Below are 13,865 nucleotides of genomic sequence, written 5' to 3' on the forward strand. Positions count from 1 at the left end.
GCTTATGCCTGTAATCCCAGCACTTTGGGAGGCTGAGGCGGGCAGATCATGAAGGCAGGGGTTTGGGACCAGCCCAGCCAACATGGTGAAACCCCGTCTCTACTAAAGACACAAAAAATTAGCCAGGCGTGGGGGCATGGCGCCTGTAATCCCAGCTACTCGGGCGGCTGAGGCAGGAGAATTGCTTGAACCCGGAGGTGGAGGTTGCAGTGAGCCGAGATGGCACCATTGCACTCCAGCCTGGGCGACAGGGCAAGACTCGGTCTCAAAAAATAAAATAAAATAAAATAACCTCTAGGCTGGGTGCAATGGCTCAGGTCTGTAATCCCAGCACTTTGGGAGGCTGAGGTGGGTGGATCACTTGAGGTCAAGAGTTCAGGATAAGCCTGGTCAACATGGCAAAACCTCATTTCTGCTAAAAATACAAAAATTAGCCAGGTGGGGTGGCAGGTGACTGTAATCCCAACTACTTGGGGGGTTGAGGCAGGAAAATCGCTTGAACCTGGGAGGCGGAGGTTGCAGTGAGCTGAGATCGCACCACTGCACTCTAGCCTCAGTAACAGAGCAAGACTTCATCTCAAAAAAAAAATAAATAAGTAATCTCCAAGCCATAATTTTAGTGATGGTTTTACTCTGACATGTATGTTTTAAAAGAAATTTATAATAAGAAAAAATTATTGAACAAAATGATGTTACTCATGATGTGTCCATCCTCACTCCCCCCAAACATTGGCATCAAAATCTCACTTTGACTCCAAATGCTTACCCAAATGCATTCATTTTCAGCTGAAAGATGTTTTGTGGCCAAAAAGAAAAAAATAACTTGGAAATAAACCAATGCTTCCTCATGCTGCAAAAGGTCTGCTTCAGCTTGATAAGGCGGTCAGATGTTTGCAAAACATTTCCACCCTCTTTTTTTTTTAGTAACAGAAAAGTTGGCACTTCTGCTAGCCCAACATTTTTGCACACAGAAGTTTTCTCAGTTAAAAGCTGCCTGGGACGGTGCCTCCAGCTTGAAATTCTTACGCATCTCTGCATAGCACTGTGCTGAATTTTGCAAATGCCACCAACAAGAAGCTGTGGCAGGGTGCTGGGAATTTCACAGAAAGCTATTCCCTTTTTCCTACCTGGTTATAGAAATTGCTTTTTCTTTAGAATGTTATAGTTACCCTTTGAATAGTGGCTTATCATTTCAATACGTTTTTGTATGAATTTTAAATACCTATATTCAACCCAACTTTTTCCTTTCTCCTAGGGGGCTGCGTACCATCAGGACAGTAGTAGCTTGCTGAAAGTTTTAACAATGAATTCTACAAAAAAAAAAAAAAAAAAAAAAAGAAAGAAAAGAAACCCTGGTCACAGCCTATGCCAATTTCTCTGGTGTAAATTTTCCTCTTGTGGTTGATTTAAAGGTACTTAGCTGAGATTATGGAATGTGGATTTGGAAAGAGATATGCCCTGTTGGTTCTCATGAGCTCATACGAGCTACTCCTAGCACCCCTGTATGTCAAGGTGTACAAGGCAGAGAAAGATGACAAGCTGGTGATCTTGGGAGGGAAAACCTTAGTCCCCACAGGTAGATTGGTTCAAAGGGCGCTATGACCACAGCAGCAGGAGCACAATCTGATACGGTGTTCAATGTTCCTAGGAAGATGTGTTTAGACCAGGGGTCTCCAACCCCCAGCTGCAGACTTGTACCAGTCTGTGGCCTGTTAGGAACTGGGCTGCCCAGCAAGAGGTGAGCAGAGGGCACCTGCATTTACATCTGCATTTGCAGCTGCTTCTCATCACTGCCATTACCATCTGAGCTCTGCCTCCTGTCAGGTCAGTGGTGGCATTAGATTATCATGGAAGCATGAACCCTATTGTGAACTGCCCATATGAGAGATCTAAGTTGTGTGCTCCTTATAAGAATCTAGTGCCTGATGATCTGTCACTGTCTCCCATCACCCCCAGATGGGACCATGTAGTTGCAGGAAAACAAGTCACCGCTCCCACTGATTCTACATGATGGCAAGTTGTAGACTTATTTCACTATGTATCCCAATGTAATAACAATAGAAATAAAGTGCATAATAAATGCAATGTGCTTGAATCATCCTGAAACCATCTGCCCCTCCCCTGGCCCATGGAAAAATTGTCTTCCACAAAACCAGTCCCTGGTGCCAAGAAGTTTGGGGACCAGTGGTGCACACCTTTCTCCCCTCCTTCTGAAAATCTTCTGGCCAGAGTCCTGCTGTGTGACAGTTAGGATTGAGGGTCAACTTGATTGGATTGAAGGATGCAAAGCATTGTTCCTGGGTGTGTCTGTGAGGGTGTTTCCAAAGGAGATTCACATTTGAGTCAGTGGACTGGGAGACGCAGACTCACCCTCAATGTGGGTGGGAACGATCTCATCAGCTCCCAGTGTGGCTAGGGTAAAAGCAGGCAGAAGAACATGGAATGAGCAGACTTGCTGAGTCTCCCGGCCTCCATCTTCCACCTGTGTTGGCTGCTTCCTGCCCTCGAACATCAGACTCCAAGGTCTTCAGTGCTTGGACTCTTGGACCTACAGTGGTTTGCCAGGGGCCTCTCAGGCCTTTGGCTACAGACTAAAGGCTGCACTTTCAGCTTCCCTACTTTTTAGGTTTAGGGACTCGGACTGGCTTCCTTGCTCCTCAGCTTGCAGACGGGCTATTGTAGGACTTCACCTTGTGATTATGTGAGTCAGTTATCCTAATAAATTCTCCTTCATATATACGTCTATCTGATTAGTTCTGTCCCTCAAGAGCACCCTGACTAATACATACTGGAAATGGCCTCTGTTACCCAGACAAGTGCCTCCAAGGAGAAAGTTCTTGGAAGCCAGATGAGTTCTCTCCATGACCTTCAACTCAACACATGGATGAAGGTGTGGAATGAGGCAGTAGGGAGGGCTCTGAGCCAGGCATGCTGAGAGCTTATCATCACATAACAACACTGGGATTGTCAGGCTCTTCAGAGATACAGAACTAATATAGTTTGAATATCTGTCTCCTCCAAGTCTCACTTTGAAATTTGGCCCCGAATGTTGGTGGTAGGGCCTAGTGGGAGGTATTTGGGTTATGGGAGCAGATCTCTCATGAATGTCTTCATTCTGTCTCTACAGTAATGAGTGAGTTCTTGCTCTCTGTTCACATGAGAGCTGGTTGTTTAAAACAGCCTGGTACCTCTCTCTCTCACCTCCTTTCTCACCCTGTGACATGCCAGCTCCACTTCACCTTCCACCATGCATGGAAGCTTCCTGAGGCCTCACCAGAAGCAGATGCTGGCTCCATGCTTGTACAGTCTGCAGAACTGTGAGCCAAATAAACCTCTTTTCTTTATAAACCACACAGCCTCTGGTATGACTTTAGAGCAATGTGTATTAGTTCGTTCTCACATTGCTATAAAGAACTATCGGAAACTGGGTGATTCATAGAGAAAAAAGGTTTAATTGGCTCATGATTCTGTAGGCTAAACAAGAGGCATGGCTGGGGAGGCCTCAGGAAACTTACAATCATGGTGGAAGCTGAAGAAGAAGGAGGCACTTCTTACGTGGTTGGAGTAGAAGAAACAGAGTGAAGCAGGAGGTGGTACACACTTTTAAACAACTAGATGTCTTGTGAACTCACTCATTATCACACAAACAGCAAGGGGGGAATCCATCCCTTGACCCAGTCACCTCCCACCATGCCCTTCCTCCAATATTGGAGATTACAATTGGATGTGAGATTTGGGTGGGGACACAAATCCAAATCACATCACAATGCAAAACGGACTAAGACAAGAACCAGACAAATAAACATATCTCCATTCCAGGGGGATGGAGGGGGGCACTTGAAAGTTCTCAGCAACCAAATATCAAAAACTGGCATCACACTCTTTAATACAAACTTTCTTTTTTTTTTTTTTTTTTTTTTTTTTGAGACAGAGTCTCACTCTGTGGCCCAGGCTGGAGTGCAGTGGTGCGATCTCGGCTCACTGCAAGCTCCACCTCCCGGGTTCACGCCATTCTCCTGCCTCAGCCTCTCCAAGTAGCTGGGACTACAGGCACCCGCCACCACGCCCAGCTAATTTTTTGTATTTTTAGTAGAGACGGGGTTTCACCATTGTCTCGATCTCCTGACCTCGTGATCCGCCCGCTTCGGCCTCCCAAAGTGCTGGGATTACAAGCGTGAGCCACCGCGCCCGGCAATACAAACTTCTGTATTTTTGTATTTTGTATTTTTGTATTTCGTATTGCCCAGCAATACAAAATTCTCATTTGATTCCCTCAGCAAGCCTCAGAAGGAAGCCAAGAGAGTGTTATTCCCTGTTAGCCCAGAGAGTCTCACCACTGCACTGAGATCTCACCACTGCACTCCACCCTGGGTGACAGAGTAAGACTCCATTTCAAAAAATAAAAAGTTACAAAAATTGAAACCAGGCAAGTTGCTGTCCTGCATTTGGGAATCTCACCCTACCCTGCTCCTTACCCACAATAAAAATTCAATCTAGAGTTTTTCTTTACCATCTTGGTCTATTCTGGATCAGCTTGGAAGATCTTTCCTGCTCTCCCGCAAAAGCTGTATTATGTAAGAAATATGTGTTTGCATACTCTCTTTGTATGTGTGTATGTGTGTGGGGGGGTGGGGGGTGGGGGGGTCATGAGTCTTGACATCCTGACCAAATTTGGGAGGAACAGGTGCATCCTATTCTTTCAAGATGGGCTCACCGGCCCAGCATGGTGGCTCATGCCTGTAATCTTAGCATTTGGGGAGGCCAAGACAGGAAGGTCACTTGAGGCCAAAAGTTTCAGATCAGACTGTGCAACATAGCGAGATCTTGTCTCTCTAAAAAAAATTAGCCAGGCCTGGTGGCACGCACACCTATAGTCCCAGCTGCTCAGGAGGCTAAGAAGAGAGGATCACTTGAGCCCAGGAGTTCAAGCCTGCAGTGAGCCATGATTCCACCACTGCACTCCAGTCCCAGGCTCTTAAATTGAGACCTTGCTTTAAAAAAAAAAAAAAAAAAAAAAAGGCTATGGCTACACTAGTGTCCTTGGATAAAAGTAAAACGATCTAGATTGACAAGACTATAATTCTCTGTTTTCTTTCTTTTTTTTTTGAGACAGAGTCTTGCTCTGTTGCCCAGGCTGGAGTGCTGTGGTGCGATCTCAGCTCACTGCCACCTCTACCTCCCAGGTTCAAGCGATTCTCTTGCTTCAGCCTCCCGAGTAGCTGGGACTACAGACACGCACCACCATGCCCGGTTGATTTTTGTGTTTTTACTAGACACGGGGTTTCAACGTGTTGGCCAGGCTGGTCTCAAACTCCTGACCTCAGGTGATCTGCCTGCCTCAGTCTCTCAAAGTGCTGGGATTACAGGCAGGAGCCACCACACCCAGCCCACAAGACCATAATTCAATTGTGAAGTTCCCAGTTGCCGATGATCCTGGCCTCCCTTCCTCAGTTGGAACCTTCTAGGCATGCACACAGGTGGGGTGGTCTGTTTTTTTCTTTTCCTTTTTCCATTTACATGGGATTTTAGACACACTGGGTAGTTGGAAGACTGGAAGATTTCTATTCGTAAATGAAATTCGACCCGAACGAGAAAGACTCGTAACTCTACAGGGATCATCCATCAATGCCTAAGTTCCTTCCATCCCCCGTTTGAACACATCTGTTATGCATGAGACTCCTTAAGCTGCACAGAAAGCACACACTCATTTCATGCGATGGACAGCTGGAAGCAGTGCATCCTGCAGGCTAGGATGTGTTGCTTTGTTGAAAGCTTTGCCTGTAATTTGGAGGGAGAACGGCCTGAAGCATTCAGATTCAGCAAAAGGCTCTTCTTTTGAAACCAGATCATACCAGTATTACCAGAAAGAGGTCCCGATCCAGACCCTCAAGAGAGTATTCTTGGATCTTGCGCAACAAAGAATTTAGGGCGAGTCCATAAAATGAAAGCCAAGTTTATTAGGAAAATAAAGGAATCAAGAATGGCTACTCCACAGCCAGAATAGCCCCAGGACTGCTGGTTGCCCATTTTTATGGTTATTTCTTGGATATGCTTAACAAGGGGTGGATCATGGTTATTTCTCTGGATATGCTAAACAAGGGGTGGATTATTCATGCCTCCCCTTTTAGACCATGTAGGGTAACTTCCTGACATTGCCATGGCATTTGTAAACTGTCATGGCGCTGGTGGGAGTGTAGCAGTGAGGACCACCAGAGGTCACTCTTGTGGCCATCTTGGTTTTGGTAGATTTTGGCTGGCTTCTTTACTGCAACCTGTTTTACCAGTAAGGTCTTTATGACCTGTATCTTGTACCGACCTCCCATCTCATCCTGTGACTTAGAATGCCTTCACCATCTGGGAACGCAGCCCGGTAGGTCTCAGCTTCATTTTGTCCAGCCCCTATTCAGGATGGAGTTACTCTGGTTCAAACACCTCCGACCACACTTTAACCCGATTCTGCAAAAAGCCCTCTCATCAGGCACCTCTGCAGCATGGAGGGTCGCAGATTGAATATACTCTTTTCTAGGTCCTGAGTGGATTTGTTGCAGAGCCAGTGAGCAAATGCAGTTATCACCACTTTGGTTTGCATGTGACTCGTCATGATGAAACAGCTACATTGTCTGGGGTACATACCCTGGGGTTCATTGTCTCTCACCGAGAAAGAATTCAGGACACAGACACATGTGGGTGGATTAAGGAGTGGAAAGTTTAAGAGACAAAGAAAGGAAAGAGGAGAGCAGCACCTTGCGAGAGAGAGAGAGAGAGAGAGAGAGAGAGAGAGAGAGAGAGAGAGAGGAGGGAGAGGGAGGGGGGAGAGAGGGAGGGAGGGAGAGGGAAAGGGAGATGGGGAAGGGGAGGGGAGGGGAGAGGGAGGGAGGAGAGAGAGGGGGAGGAGGGAGGGAGGGAGGGGGGAGGGGGAGGGAGAGGGGGAGGGGAGGGAGAGGGAGAGGGGGAGAGAGGGAGAGGGAGAGGGAAAGGGAGAGGGGAGGGGGAGAGGGGGAGGGGGGAGAGGGGAGAGAGAGAGGGAGAGGGAGAGAGAGAGGGAGAAGAGGGAGAAAGAGAGAGAGAGATCTGAGAAGTAGGGAGGTGGCAGTCAGCAGCAGATTTTATAGGCAGGCTGGAGAAGGTGGTGTTTGATTTATGTAGGGCTCACAGATTGGTTCCATCAGGTATGTTTACATAGCGCCCGTGGGGAAGGCTGGTTGCCCCACCTTAATCTTATTATGCAAATGGGCTTTCCACTTGATAGGCGCCATCTTGTCTGCTCCTTACTGTACACATGTCTGACAAACAGGAGGGAAGATGGAGCCACCTGTCAGGCCTCTGAGCCCAAGCCAAGCCATTGCGTCCCCTGTGACTTGCACGTATATGCCCAGATGGCCTGAAGTAACTGAAGAATCACAAAAGAAGTGAATATGCCCTGCCCCACCTTAACTGATGACATTCCACCACAAAAGAAGTGTAAACGGCCGGTCCTTGCCTTAAGTGATGACATTACCTTGTGAAAGTCCTTTTCCTGGCTCATCCTGGCTCAGAAAGCTCCCCCACTGAGCACCTTGCGACCCCCACTCCTGCCCGCCAGAGAACAAACGCCCTTTGACTGTAATTTTCCTTTACCTGCCAAATCTTATAAAACGGCCCCACCCCTATCTCCCTTCCCGACTCTGTTTTCGGACTCAGCGCGCCTGCGCCCGGGTGAAATAAACAGCCTTGTTGCTCACGCAAAGCCTGTTCGGTGGTCTCTTCACACGGACGCGCAGGAAACCACCACCTTGAACGTGTCTAGTCCCTAGTTCCTGCCAGCATTCACCCGTGCAAGCTCCTAGCTGGCTTGTCTATGTCTGCAGCTCGACTTGACAGGCTGCTCTTTGTTAGAAAATGTCTTGGGGCTGCTTTTCATTAAAGAGAAAAGCCTTACCGAGGACTCCCATATCCTTACTGTCTGCCTAAGTGATTTCTTCTTAACTCCTGTATCACTGGCAGACTCTCAGTTGCCTGTTGGGTGGAGTACTATATTGCCGAGTATCGTGGCTGTATTAGATGTGAGGGAGACAGTGTGAACAGGACATGGTCCCTGAAGAGCACAGAGCTCTCACGTGGGGCTGGGCGGAGCTTCTGTCCTATCCAGTGTTACGGTACCCATGCAAGTACAGGTCAAGCAGCTCCGGTGCTGGAGACGTGCACACAAAATCCAGGGGGTTGGAAAGAGGTTTAGTGTTTCTTGGAAAAATGCCAGAAGTCTGAAGACGTGGTGGCCTCGAGCAGCTCTGAAGGGTGTGTATACAATTAAACTGAAGCCAAAGGATGAGAGAGAGGAGTGAGAGCCAGCTATGGAGCTCTGTGCAGCTTCATCATAAACTCACAGACAGGCTTCATGCACCACCGTCTCGGTGCATTCAATGTTTGGATTCCACACGCATGATCCTCAACCCCCTTGCAATGCTGTTCTTCTTGGGGGGAAATGGGTCATTCTTACTCTATCATATGCAGATATCTGGTCAACCAGATAAATGTGTGAGAAAACACCAACAAAGCAGAAATTACTTTTAATTATAGAGCAGAGTCATCGTAAAAGTTTGTGCAAAATCTATTTTTTTTTTTTTTTTTTTGTAACTGGGTCTCCCTCTGTTACCCAGGCTGGAGACCTGGAATGCAGTGATGTGATCATGGCTCACTGCAACCTCAGCTTCCCAGGCTCAGGTGATCCTCGCACCTCAGCCTCCCAAGTAGCTAGGATGACAGGTGTGTGCCACCACACCTGGGTAATTTTTGTATTTTTTGGTAGAGATGAGGTCTCACTATGTTGCCCAGGCTGGTGCTGAAATTTTGGGCTCAAGTGATCCTTCCACCTCAGCTCGCAAAGTACTGGGATTACAGGTGTGAGCCATAGCACCTAGCAAGATTCTTTTTTTTTTTTGAGATGGAGTTTTGCTCTTGTTGCCCAGGCTGGAGTGCAATGATGCGATCTCGGCTCACCGCAACCTCTGCCTCCTGGGTTCAAGCGATTCTCCTGCCTCAGCCTTCCCGAGTAGCTGTGATTACAGGCATGTGCCACCACACCCGGCTAATTTTATACTTTTAGTAGAGATGGGGTTTCTCCATGTTGGTCGGGCTGGTCTCGAACTCCCAACCTCAGGTGATCTGCCCACCTCGGCCTCCCAAAGTGCTGGGATTACAGGCGTAAGCCACCGCGCCTGGCCAGCAAGATTCTTTTTAAGGCACTTATTTTTATTTAGGGAATGAGAGGCTGTACAATATTGTAAAAAAAATAAAATCAGAAAACATATTGTTTCCATGGTTTCAACACGTATGGGTCACATGAATTGCGTGAACTCACTGTTAAGTGCATGGTAAATATCATGCTTTAAAAAGAGAAAGATGTTTCGGTATCACTTTTTTTTTTCTTTTTCTATTTTCAGATGGAGTCTGGCTCTGTCCCCCAGTCTGGAGTGCACTGGTGCGATGTCAGCTCACTGCAACCTCTGCCTCCTGGGTTTAGGTGATTCTTCTGCCTCAGCCTCCCAAGTAGCTGGGATTACAGGAACCCACCACGATGCCCAGCTAACTTTTGTATTTTAGTAGGGATGGGGTTTCACCACGTTAGTCAGGCTGGTCTCGAACTCCTCAGCTCAGGTGATCCCCCCGCCTCCGCCCCCCAAAGTACTGGGATTACAGGTGTAAGCCACCACGCCTGGCCCAGTATCACTTTCTTAAATATTTTAGAAATGTGTAGAACTTTCGGGAAGTTACAAAAACCATGTTCCATGAGCTATTTTAACATATTTACTTGACAGCTGTCACACACGACTTTTGTAAATAAAAGTACAAGTATGGCCGGGCCCAGTGTCTCCCACCTGTAATCCTAGCATTTTGGGAGGCCAAGGTGGAGGATCCCTTGAGACCAGGAGTTGGAGACCAGCCTGGGCAACATGGTGAGATCCCATCTCTACAAAAAAAAAAAAAAAAATTAGCTGGACGTGGTAGGATGCACCTGTATTCCCAGCTACTGGGGAGGCTGAGGTAGGAGGATTGCTTGAGACCAGGAGGTCGAGGCTGCAGTGAGCTGTGATTGCACCACTGCACTCTATCCTGGGTGACAGAGCAGGATTCTGTCTCTACAAAATAAAAATAAATAAATGCAAGTGTATGGAGCACTCAGCCTAGGAGTGTTTATAGCATGAGCTACAATTATAGATGGGGTCAGCTGCATGACCCAAGATGAAACCGAGAAGAAAACACTCACGTTTAGCACCGTCATCGACAGTGCCTTCCGCAGCACATCCCTCCATGGGAACTGCCAGATGTTTCTTTGTCTCTATTATGTAGCTAAATATTTTCTGAACTATATTGGGCAATTCTTTCCAATACAAATGTCTTGGAATGCTAATAAAAGTGCCTGGGGGAAAAAAGAGGCTCTAAATTCAGGGAAAAAAAAAAAACGTGGAAAAGACTGAGCTTCTCAGAGTTGAGCTGTTCTTTTCAGCAAGATTTCTCAGTCTTTTGTTTGCTGGAGGGCAATTAAATCTCCCCAGGAGAGATACTGTGAGTACTGTGGTCCGCGTTCCCCAAATTCTTTAACCACAGAACTGTTTTTGCTAAAGTCAGTTATTAACATTTCAATCACAAGGGATTCCAGGGAGTAGAACCGTAAAAGTCTGAAAGTCACTGAGGCATTTGTTCAATAATCCCAGTCAGATAAAATTTACTAGTTACAACAACTTTGGACAAGAGCTGGATGCCTTTTCTAAGGAAGTTGAATGGTGCAGTATAAATGTGCCATGCACCCTCCATGGAAACACAAGATTTATGTTTCATGCACATGTAGGTGAAAATGTTCACATGCTAAGTGCTGTGTTATCTGAGTTTGCCGTGTTTTCTCAACAAGTGGGTTTCTTTTTTGTGTGTTGTTTTGTTTTTTGAGATGGAGTCTCGCTCTGTCACCCAAGCTGGAGTGCTGTGGCACAATCTGGGCTCGCTGGAACCTCCGTCTCCTGGGTTCAAGCAATTCTCCTGCCTCAGCCTCCCAAGTAGCTGGGATTACAGGTGCCCACCACAACTCCCAGCTAATTTTTGTGTTTTTAATAGGGATGAGGCTTCGCCATGTTGGCCGGAATGGTCTCGAACTCCTGACCTCAAGTGGTCCTCCCGCCTCAGCCTCCCAAAGTGCTGGGATTACAGGTGTGAGCCACCGCACCTGGCCAAATTTGAGAACTGACTGCACACTCTGAGGATTTTAGACTTCAGCCAAGGCAAAACTCCAATTATTAGTTTTCTAATCATTTTACTTGTCAGGACATAGGTGCAGTTCCAGTTAACAGGGACGAGTGGCACACCTGCTTATGCATAATTATAAAGTAATTGAGGAAAACCATCAGTGTTTTCCAGGAAGTTGACAAAGTCCTGGTTCTTTATGAATGATTTCAGAATCTGCCATTGAGGTTTCCAGAGATGCCAGACCTAAGAAATCCTGGGGAAATGAAGACACTTAAAGAGATAAAAACTGGCCGGGTGTAGTGGCTCATGCCTGTAACCCCAGCACTTTGGGAGGCTGAGGCAGGCAGATCACAAGGTCAAGAGACAGAGACCATCCTGGCCAAAGTGGCGAAACCCCATCTCTACTAAAAATACAAAAAGTAGCTGGGCATGGTGGTGCGTGCCTGTAATCCCAGCTACTCGGGAGGCTGAGGCAGGAGAATCGCTTGAACATGGAGGTGGAGGTTGCAGTGAGCCGAGATCTGGCCACTGCACTCCAGCCTGGTGACAGAGTGAGACCCCGTCTCAAAACAAACAAAAAAAAGAAAGTAGAGGAATAAAAGAATGGCTACTCCACATGCAGAGCAGCCCTGAAGGCTGCTGGTGGTCCATTTTTATGGTTGTTTCTTGATGATATGCTAAACAAGAGGTGAATTATTCATGCCTCCTGTTTTTAGACCATAGAGGGTAACTTCCTGATGTTGCCATGGCATTTGCAAACTGTCATGGCGCTGGTGGGAGCGTAGCAGTGGGGATGACCAGAGGTCACTCTCATTGCCATCTTGGTTTTGGTGGGGTTTGGCCAGCTTCTTTACTCCAACCTGTCTTATCAGCTAGGTCTTTGTGACCTGTAGCTTGTGTTGACCTCCTATCTCATCCTGTGTCTTAGAATGCCTAACCTCCTGGGAATACAGCCCAGTAGGTCTCAGCCTTATTTTACCCAGCCCCTATTCAAGATGGAGTTGCCATGGTTCAAACGCCCTCTGACACTGTCTGTATTAGTCTGTATTTATGCTGCTGATAAAGACATACTTGAGACTGGGAAGAAAAAGAGGTTTAATTGGACTTACAGTTCTACATGGCTGGGGAGGCCTCAGAATCATGGTGGGAGGCAAAAGGCACTTCTTACATGGCAGGGGCAAGAGAAAAGTGAGGAAGAAGCAAAAGCCGAAACCCCTGATAAACCCATCAGATCTTGTGAGGCGTATTCACTATCACAAGAATAGCATGGGAAAGACCATTCCCCCATGATTCAATTACCTCCCCTGGGTCCCTCCCACAACATGTGGGAATTGTGGGAGATAGAATTCAAGTTGAGATTTGGGTGGGGACACAGCCAAACCACATCACTGTCTTTTTGTAAAAGATGTGCATTTTTGTCTTCTCTGGTTGCCATAACAAATCACCACCAGTTTTGTGGCTTTAAAAGAACAGAAATGTATTGTCTTCTGATTCTGGAGTTCTGATTGTGAGAAGCCTGAAATTAGTATTGCTGAGCTAACACCCAGGTGTTGTCAGAGCTGATTCTTTCTGGAGTCTCCAGAGCAGAACCTACTCCCTTGCCGTTTGAAGCTTGTAGAGGCTGCTGTGCATGCCTTGGCTTGTGGCCCCTTCCTCTACCTTAAAGACATCAGCACATTTCCCTCCTCTCAGACCTCTGTTTCTATCCCCACATCTCCTTGTCTGACTGTGACCCTCGTGCATCCTCTTTCCGGTATAAGGATGCTTGTGATGACATTGAGATACCCTGATTATAATCCAGGATAATCCTCTCATCTTAAAATCCTTAACTTAATCACTTTTGCCAAATCACTTTTGCCATATAAGGTCACATATTCACAGATTTCAGGGATTAGGATGTGGGCGTCATTGGGGCCATTATTCTATCACATGGAGATTAGGACGTGGACATCTTTGGGGCCATTATTCTGTCCACCACATGGGGATTAGGACATGGCCATCTTTGGGGGTCATTATTCTGTCTACCACATAGGACATGGACATCTTTGGGGGACGTTATTCTGTCTACCACATGGGGGTTAGGACGTGGACATCTTTGGGGCCATCACCTGTCTACTACATGGAGATTAGGATGTGGACATTTTGGGGGTCATTATTCTGTCTACCACATTAGGATTAGGATGTTGACATCTTTGGAGCCATTATGTTGTCTATCACATGGGGATGAGGACATGGACCTCACTGGGGCCATCACTTTTTCTACCAGAAGAGGAAAGAGTATTGGGTTTAGGGTGAGGGGACATAAGTATGTGGTCCCAGAACTGCCATTGGTTAGCTCATTACACTGGACAATGGACCTTGCCTCTAGGTTCTTGGGTCCTACATCTGTATTGTAGGGGTAATCCATCCTACATCAGATCTATGGTGTTCTAGTAACGGGAACAGGCTAATATAGTCAGCCACTCAAAATGGCTTCATAACATCCTTAAGCTATGGAACCATGAGCCAAACATATCTGATTTAACAAAATTAAGAAAAGGGTCAGAAAAGTTTCTCTTCTGGCTCTCTGAAGCAAAGCCTTTATTTTGATCTGTCTAGCTGTCAATGTCTTTTCATTTTCAAATCACAGTTACCAGTCCTTCACCTTTACA

Source organism: Nomascus leucogenys, chromosome X, assembly GCF_006542625.1.
Source record: "Nomascus leucogenys isolate Asia chromosome X, Asia_NLE_v1, whole genome shotgun sequence".
NCBI classification, from domain to species: Eukaryota; Metazoa; Chordata; class Mammalia; order Primates; family Hylobatidae; genus Nomascus; species Nomascus leucogenys.